Here is a 10,229-nt window from a genome sequence, read left to right as displayed (position 1 = left end):
AAAAGCAAGCGCAATAACCAGAAGGACACAAGAACAAGAATGAACGGCCATAGCGCCGTCCCGTCTTCCTTGTCTCTTGTGTCCCTCTTTTTTGCGCTCTGCTTTTATTTTCAGACAATGCACCAACTCGCCCAGCAACGCATTCTATTAAACTAGTTATCTTATTCGTTGCATACATTCCGACCCATTTTGTTTCCTCAAACATTTGTGCGATGCAAAGTTTACAACCTTTCAGTCGTATACTTTCAGTTATAGCTTTATGCCTTATAAAGGGTTTTAAGGCCGCTTCGCACTACTGGTGCCACCTGAAAGAAGTGCGGAGCTGGACAGCCTCTTTCATTTCTCTTCAGTTTTCTCTTTTTCGCTCCGCTATTTCTTGCTTGTTCTCTTTTCCAGTTTTTTTTCTGTGTTTCATCTCTTTCTTTATATTGATTTATATTTTTCATCCTATTTTTATTTATTTCTCTCTCTTGCGAGTTCTCGCTTGCTTCCTCTTTTTCAAGTTTTATACTGGTTCAGCAGACAGCAAAAGCGACTATTGGAAGCTACACCGACGCGCATACTAAATGACAAGGTGGGCTTACCTCGTCAACAAGAATCTTTTTAAACAAAGTTATGGCTACTCTGCATACACACCACACATACTAGACAATGGCAGCAAGCTACCCGACCTTCGAGTGAAAATATTTCTACGCGATGCACACACCGTCAGAGGCTGTGCCGAGCAGATTTAGGACATCTCATTTGGACATGCGCAGCTTTCCTCAAAAGGCAGACGCCACATTGAACACCTGCTGCCCCGTCGACATGACAGCACTACGTAACTAATACAGTCAGACCATGAAGCCCAAAAACTCTCGCAAGATACGGTAGTCAAAGTGGCCTGTTTCGAGTGGTGTAGGAGAGGTCGACTGATTCGTGCGAGCCGTGACGTGAAGATGTTCATCATTCTTTAATTCCCTTACCCCTTTCCCACCTTATCCCCAACAGCGACCAAGAGGAGGAGGAAATAACTTTATTACGAGTCCTGCGAGTTGGTGGGGCGGGCCGATGCCCCGCCTAGGAGACGGCCAGAGTCGTCCTTTTATTTCATAAAGGTCACATTCATTCATTCATTCATACATACGTGGTTTCGCCTGCGCTCGAAGAACAAGAGGAAGAAGATTTCTCTTTGGCGCGAGCGCGCGCTCAATATGCTACAGTTGGCTAGGCTATATGTGGTTTTCGCTGCGGTAATGTCATCATCAATGCGCTCAAAGAACAGAGGAAGAACACTTCTCCTTGGCGCGAGCACGCACTCAGATGGCTGTGATTTGCCTGCGTTACGCCAAGCCACGACGACAGTATATGACCACAGCCTATACACAGCCCGTCCCCTAAAGTGCCCCGTACTAAAATGCGCAGACAGAAACTACGCGAGCAAAGTTGCTGGTAATATCGCGGTAGAAAAAAAAAGAAACGTTAACGCTAATCGGTGGTGATGGTTACAGTATTAAAGGTGAACTTGAATCATAACAAATATTGCTGTGCTTGCGAAGACGTTGCCCTGAACCTATGTCGTTTCTTTGCGGTGTGTTATTTGGTCTCCTTCACGCCTACGGTCGTTGCAGCAAAACAGCAAGGACATGTAACCTGGTAAAGCATTTATTGCAATCAACATGAAAGTCGAATAAAGCGCTGGAGTTTTGTATTTTAACGCATGTTAAAATGTGACTCTCTGAAATATTTCATATTTATATTTGCCAGAGAAGACATCGCCGACTTTGAAGCAGTTGAGGATCAATGAAGTACAAGGTCTCCGTGAAGGCTATGCTTGGGACGTATGCGATTCTTTGGCTTTTGGGTGATTTCTAGTATTGTTAGATTTTCACGTGCCTATGAGCTTACGCTTGCTTGATTCAGTTATATGTTACTTCACATGACTTGAAATACATACATTCTGTTATCAGTGAGAGCGACAGAATATTTAGCCGATAAATTCTGAGAGATCCGTAACTTAAAACAGGCGATTGCAAAAAAAAGGGGCAGACGTAGACACGAGCGCTGCTTAAAAAAAACAGCATTAATGGACACAGTTGCCAACCGTGTACTATCAACGTCAAATAAAAGAGGTACAACGGAGCGCGTGGCACTAGCATTATAGCAACGGCATATTGTGCGCTGTCCGGTCATCAAAACTGAAAGACGCAGTCGTACAGTTAAGATACGTTGCGTGCTCCCCCTACAGTGCGACATTTTGCATCTATGCTAGCTCTGGTGTGCTGTGCGGGATGGCCCGAGTTTGGCGACACTCGGGATCTTTCCGAGCTCTGGCGACACCCCCTTCTGAACGAGCTAACCAATACGAGAAGGTGAAATCCATCCCGCAGCGCGCGCTCCGTTCCATTGGTTACGATGGAACGCGGCGTCACGCCAAGGGCGGTTGAGAAAGTTGGGTGGTGTCTTCGAAATAGAGGCACCTTCTTTCATTTGTTTGTCGTTCCACGGAGTGTACAAGTGCACCCACGCACGAAAATTGGCAGAAAGGTCTACTAACTATATTTTTATGTGTGCTGGGGCCGTTTGAATTCATTTTCAAGCTTTTAATGTCTGCACCAAGTACCTTTTAGAATAATCAGCACCGTGGACTCTGAGATTAGTTCCGACTGAGCGCCTTACGAAACCGCGGCTGGAGCTAATCGCCGAGGCCACGTGTACAATCACTATGGTCGCCTGTACACTCTAGCGCGTTGCTCGGCCGGGCGCGCGCCCTCTTCGCCCTCTTACTCATCGTCTTGCTCGCTCCCCAAGCACGTGCGCCCGGCTCATTAGCTAATTGGCTTGGCGGTATACCTAGCTAAATAAGTTAGGACTTGCTATATTCATGCAAAATTAAACCATGTCATGCTAAGACCAAGCTAATTAAGCCACATCTTACTAAGACCATGCTAATGGAGCCGTGTAGGGCTGTCTAATTAGGACAATGTTGATTAACGCAACGTTCATTACGAGTTCGTTAAGTAAAACCGTGCTAATTATGAGTTTACTCACTGAAGAAATGATCGCGCTAATTAGGGGTATGTTAATTAGCTTCATACTAATTAAATCATTACCAATTAAACCCGAGTAACTAATGACGTGTTTATTAGAACACTACCAATTAAGACAGAACTATAATATTTCATTTAAGACCTAGCTAATTATTACCATCATAACAGGCGGAACTGACGGGGTCTTCATTCCGAAGCAGACTGAGTAGACGCGCCACGTAAAAAGCTCAAAGAAGCTAGATGATCACAAGCTCCTATACGATGGCTCCAGCCTTCCACGAGTAGTGCAAGCTGACTAAATTATTTCGTATTCAAGCGTCCACAGTATGAACCGCTTGACAGGCACACCGTCATGATGACAGTCACGAGTTAAACCGCGGCCTTTTCAGAATCAACGAGTTTGTGCCCGAGTGCGCGCGTCAATCAGTTTGATTGACAGACGCCCGCGGCGAACGTCGGGTCCGCCCACCGCGTTTGCACTTGCCGAGGAGCAGTGCTCACGCCACAACGCCAGCGGGCGGCACGATTCCTCTATGAGCATATTCGCGCAGACTATGCAAACACGCACAAAGAACTAACGGTTATATCATCACGTGGCTACGATGTCTCGCATTCAGTTTCAGCGCGCTCACGACGTACGACTCAAAGCCATGAAGCAAGCGCCCCTGGTGGCATCTGCGGCGAGAAATGTTACTGCTTTCTTGTTTGTGGATGCATTGCTTCTACCGATTCGTTACTGCATAAAAATTTTCAGTCGTGTAATGTAAGTGCAGTAACCTGCATAATTCGAGAGAAGCGAAACGAGCTGCACGAGAGTGCTGCGTGTGCGCCCTTGTTGCTATTTAGAGTGGAAATTTCCATGCTGCAGGTGGAACGAAAGAACTCACCCGAAAGAGGACAAACGCCCACGAACGCGCCTATGGGAGGCGCGATGTTCCCTTGGCAAGAAGATAGCGCAACAATCACGCTGACGTCGCTGCACTGTTCAAATGATGACTGACTGGCGGCGTTGACGCGTTTTCGGACGCTTTGTTCCTTTGAAAACCGCCACAAATACCGCAAATGCGTTTGTGACACAACGCTTGTTCTTGTAGCCGTTTTTATCGACGCTGCTATCGCGCGCTCCCCACTGTCTTCCTATCATGGCCGCCGTAGGGCGGGCTCGGAGCAAACTCGTGTGCCCGAGAAGCTCGTTCCGTCCTGCATAGCACCACTGATATTTGAAAGGAAAAGAATCAAAACGACAGGAATGAAAAATCATACAAATAAAACAAAATAAAACCACCAAGAGCGCTTGGCCAGCCGACGCCGGCTACCATTATTACCATATCAGAACTAGAATAGAAGCGACAATATGGCACTATAATGGGATCACGCAGTACTGCCGAACCAAATATGCGCGCCTGTCACTGGTGATGACTACACGGTGCGCACTATGTCATTGCTCATGCTTCGGTGGTACATCCCGCTTTTCGTGTTCTATTTGACGCCTGTACTACGAGCGGTTTTCTATAGGACAGCAGGGTGAGCTATTCGGTTTGTTATTTTTTTATGTTCGTTAAACTTCGCTACAGTTACAAGGTATACGAAGTTGTTGGAGTTGAAGTTTAACCTCCCAAATCGACAATGTGATTATGAGAGACGACCTAGTGGAGGGCCGCGGAAATTTCGAACACCTGGGGTTCCGTAACCAGCACCAAAAATCTAAGTACACGGGCCTCTAGGATTTGCGCCTCCGCCGAAAATGCGGCCGCCGCGGCCGGGATTCGATTCCGCGATCTGCGGGTGAGGGTATACTAAATTTAAAAAAAAGCGCACGGAATGTGGACGACATCATATATTTGGACAAAATATTATGTTCCCAAAACTGACGCATGCTTTTCTTGGAATTAAAAAAAAAAGACAGGACCACAGTTTCACTGCAATAGCAAAGCAATGAATGTGATAGCAACAAATGGCAATATTATACGAAGTGAGGCTGGGAGCTAGCTCTTTCGGATCCGGTCTCGCGTAACCCTACAAAAACATTGGTGTAAATTAACCTCCAGGAAGAGAAGTATTTCTCGCATCTCTTCGCGTTTAGAGCATAGCACGTAGAAGGGTATACGAGCCGTCAGCTGATGCCTGCCGAAATAGCGCGCGCGCCAGGGATCGCGACTGCGCTCTTATAATCAAAGTTTACAGTTGCTGCTCGAGCGACACATCCCCCCCCCCTGCGTTTATGCATGCTCCTTCAAGACGGACGGGGTTTTGTCCTCTGCAGCAATGCATGGTAGGCCTCGCACGCTGGTTGATGTTATCGCATGAGCCCACCGTGTTGTTCAGAAGCCGTGTTTGTCGCCCCCGCTCCCACGCTTTTACCCGCGGGTAGAACATAGAGTGCATGAGGGGGGGGGGGGGAGTTATCAATTTGGTCTTTATACGGAGCATGGGGCGACGCCGACGACAAAAATCCGTCGAGAGTGTCTACACAATTTCTGTCACAATAAAACTTATTGTAAAAAAAAAGGAATGAGCAAATTGTGCAAGATGCGATAAAAACGTTGTAAAACACCAGGATACTGAGTGTAGTTGTGCTCCCTAGTTGCGCACGATACGACTAAAAATGGAGAAGAAGCAGAAAAGCAGGCAATACCACGTAACATGACATTTCTGCTAACAACTTGTGTGACAAAGTGACCAAGCTTGTTTCATGAACATGTAGGTGTAAAAAGCCTAGCAACGGTGTAAAACGTGGCAAAGGTAGACGGAAATGACCCGGCAAGAGTGGCTCGAAAAGTTTCGAACACAACACACTGCGGACTGTATGCCCTGAACATAAAATGCAGTGGAGCATTTTCAAGAGGAATAATTGTATTGTAACGACCCAACAGTTACTAATCCTTGATACTTTCCTTTCAAGCATTAATGTGTTGGCGTCACGTACCTGGCGCCTCATTCGCACCAGCATTTCGTATAGACTTTTAATTTTAAAGAATGCCTGCCTCTGAATCACTATATAAGGCAGAGACCATGCCTTCTTCTAGAGCGAATAGACGTGCCAGAGGTTCGATACAAATCTGTTGTTTGTTCTCCGTCCATTATGATCAAATTAAATTATTTCTTAACTGTGTGAGTAATCTGGCACTCATTATTAGTTGCAAGGAGTTCCATACTAGTGCACCCTCTGCTATGGGTATCTCCTCTCAAATGCCCAGCATATTTATTTTCATGTACGCTCCTTCTTTGTGAACCCCGGTATATTTTTGTGGGTTGCAACAGATAGTAGCTCCTTGCAATCTCCTCAAATACAGTAAGTGCAGCGTTCAGGGCCCGTATCCTAAATGTCACTTACAATGTCAATTACAAACAACACGTTTATCTTATCTCTTCTTTCTTTCTTTTAATAGCTTCATCTCTTTCTCCCAGTGCAGGGTAGCAAACCGGACGCGCGTCTGGCTGACCTCCCTGTCTTTCATTCCTTTTCTTCCTCCTCCTCCTTACGTGTTACATAAGGTGTAATCCTCAAGCATTGCTTTAATGCTAGCTGTCGCCTCCTGAATGAATGCATGGACGCCATTTGTCCTAAAATCTGTGGGGAGCGGTAAGTGCAAAACGCGAAAAATTATGTTGCACGGTTTTTGCGTGATAACTAGTCTTAATCGCTACACCCAGGTGCATGTATATTGCTTTACCGTAGTGGTTTGATTCTTCGTGGTGACTGCTGTGCATGTGCTTCCAGAATCCTCATGCCATCGAAATACCGAACAGCAGGAGCGGTGGCTACAGCAGATATCGTTGTCGTATGTTGTCTAACACGTTGCTTGTCGTTTTTCGCTCATTTAACACCTGTGAAGGTCCAAAAAAGCATCAGTACAGTAATAACGTTCGCGTTCATACGCCATCAGCCTCGTCGACACGCATACCAAAGATGCTAATGTACCTACGTGACCAGTTATATCCATGACCTTTGTTGCAGTACTTTGAACTTCTGAAACTGTAGTAAGTAAGTAGGTTCACCTAATCTTGAAAAAAATTGCTCTGGGCATTTTGATGTCATTCAGCTCTGGATCTTTCAGCCTATGTGAACCTGAGCGCTTACGTGCGGCATAATACAATCAACTGCAAACACATTAGTTTTCACACTGTTAAGTCGTATTTACTGTGTGTAATATTTTTCCCCAATTTTTTCTTCTCCAGTTGTTCCAACACAAGACACATCAACAGATATATTTCGCAAATTCGTGGTTCTAGTCGTAGAAAACGGATGTCTACTTCTATCACATGGCCTTTCAGCTGATCGTAAGTTTTATTGGCGGGACCACAATGTTCTTAAAGATCTGTGTTTCTTAGAATTCCACGTGATTTGCAAAATAATGTTTTTATGTGTCATATATATTATATTGCACAAGCTCAGGGCGGGTATGGATCTACTCCTTCAATGGCGACATTTTATGAACGATCTATACATGCATGAAATATCCAATGCTACAATCCACCAGATTAAAGTAGATGTCCTGATGGGAGAAAGAAAAGGTTGTAGCGTGCACCTTGCACATTTTTACTCGATCATTCATAAATATTGCGTAATGAAACATATGAATAGAAACTACTCAGATGCTAAGAACGTTCGCTCAAGCGAAATTCCCGGTTCAGCGTCACCTCTAGGACCCAGGCTACCAAAAGTTAGCTCAAACTTAATTACAAACCTTATAATTGTTTACCATGCATACATTTGGAGGAAATGAAGCTGCGCTTCTTGTATAGTTCATTCTATTTGGTGCGTTGGATGTCTCCTCGAAGACGTTATTACCCTAACAAAAATAATCGGCTCCACAATGCGCAATACATAGATGGGAAATCAATATACATTGAATATGCAGATGATGCCAATTTTTAAAAGCCGATTTTCTGGGTGGTTTTCATTTTTCACCAGGTAACCGAATTTGCCAAGCAATTTTGCTCCCCAAATGTACATTTGACACGGCGCCTGAGAGGAATATGCAACTGTGACAAAAAATCCACACGGAATCAGAATTGTTTTAATGCAACGCGTCATTTTCCATACATATACCCTCACACTTGTTGCCTTGCTGTTTTCCGCTGAAATGGCCGCATCCAAATCCCACAGAGTTCACTTCGAAAACGCTATTTTGTGAAAGTGCAAATTTTGCTTGACGATATGTGAGCTATCCTTGTGTAAGCTTACATACAGGATGGGATTTCTGCTCGAATAAAATAAAGGGTTCAAAAAGATATGGAAACTATATAACTATGCATGCATTAAAGGTAATTTAGAGTTATTATTAGAAACAGTTCGTACACAATAAAATTTCATTGACAAATGCCATTTTGAATAATTGAATGCAGAAAGAAAATTTCGTGTAAAGGCTGCGCAAGAAGGTACATTTGCACAAAAACACAGGCACACCTTACTTGTATGAAACCAGAGCCCGCATTAATAGAGTACCAACTTGTGAGCGCGTATATTTCACGAATTGTCCTAGAACCGTATCCCGTGGGATGTAACGTTTCTGTCGCCTTTTGTGTCCCGATAAAGAATGGGTGCTTCGAAATTCAGTTGTTGCTGAAATTCTACGAATCTCACAGCAGGTGTAAAGGGGGACAGAATTTTTAGTCTACATACTTCACAATTGCTATAAATGGTAATAATGCTCCGTCGAGTATTTATTTTTGTATCTTCCAAAATAATGGCCTACCACCTACCTTATACGTTTAATGGTTTTTCTCTTGGCGGATGCCTTCAGCATCGTGCTTCTGGCGTTCTGAAATTATTCACGAATGTCGGCGTTTGTCTTACGAAAGTAACGTAGTCTGTAGCAGTAATGCGCAATGGTGAAAATACACGAGCTTTGAATAATACCTTCACGGTATGTGATTCATTTATGCTTTCAGGTAAACACAAGTGCTTGTTATGGGGTTTATCCAGAAATGAAGTCAACAAGAGTACTGAGTGCTATAAGCAGATAGATTTGATGTGCACGAATATGTACGACCTGACGGAAACTGTTAACCCATGTGATTATTATAATGTTGACAACGAATCGGGTCAAGATGAGTCCATTGACTAACCTGTTTGGCGAAATTTCTTAGGAGGAAGCCAGTGTAACCGCAAGATGATGAGCTGAATAAAATATGACCACTTGCTTTCTGACGCAATTAACGCATACTCCTTTTCCTACATGCTTTTGACAAACTCATGCATGAGGTAAACTTGCCTAAAATGTACTGATCGGATGGTTCGTTGATAAATATAGCGTATAGCAGCGCTTGTGTTGTCTTTTTGTTTTCTGTTCGTCCTTACACCTGGTGTTTCTTGCTTTCCCACGGAGTCATTTCGTTCGTACAAACTTGTTGATGATATAGGCTTATTTCTACAATAACTTTTTTACTCCCTGTCGATGACTTCTTTAAAACTTGAAATCGCTTTTGGTGGTTCCGCATAAAATAATATGTCTCTAATGACATACATAGTAACTGATATACATAAAACTCTGACGCATAATCTACCCATATGGCATGCATCAGTAAATGAAGAAATGTAGCGGAAGATCTGAAAAAAGGCAGGCAATAAAAAGCACCTACTTTTTTATTTTTTCGGAAACAAATTTGTCTCACGAAATGTGCACTTTCTTTCTTCTTTTGCCAGAAGGCGTGCTGAGAGCTGTGCAGTGGAGATGCCAAATACGTGTCGTCACCGGGTGTTGTAGCCTCCATAATTTTCTGTTTTTCTGAACAAAGGTTACTGCGTCTGCTTCTCACTCAGGTATCCTTCATGCCAGCAAATGAAAACATCCAGTAGGAAGTATCTGGAGCTACCTAAGGCGGCACGCGTTTTCCAGCACGGTCCGCAGACACACGGAATGAGCCGGCTACTGTCGCAGATGCTTGATGCCGCCTGCTGCGTATTTGTTTTATACATTGCCGGAGACGGAAATCATTTGTTGGTTTTTACAACTCAAAATTTTAAATTTCCTGTTGCGTGTAGTGTGATAATATTGCCGCATGCGCTCTTTTCTTGTATGCTTTATGCTAATGGCGTATTACACGTATACTCCTTTGCGCAAACCGCACAAGAATGTCCGGCAACATTTCATGTTATTGTAGGACCATCTATTAGGCTTGAGTGGTCAAACGCGAACAGTTGAGCCTATTCTGGAACTAACGCGGCCACCAGCGATAAGGCTGGAATGTTCGATG

Source organism: Rhipicephalus sanguineus, chromosome 7 (assembly GCF_013339695.2).
Source record: "Rhipicephalus sanguineus isolate Rsan-2018 chromosome 7, BIME_Rsan_1.4, whole genome shotgun sequence".
Lineage (NCBI taxonomy): Eukaryota > Metazoa > Arthropoda > Arachnida > Ixodida > Ixodidae > Rhipicephalus > Rhipicephalus sanguineus.
The sequence above is the reverse complement of the archived record's forward strand: the minus strand, read 5'-3'. Positions refer to the sequence as shown.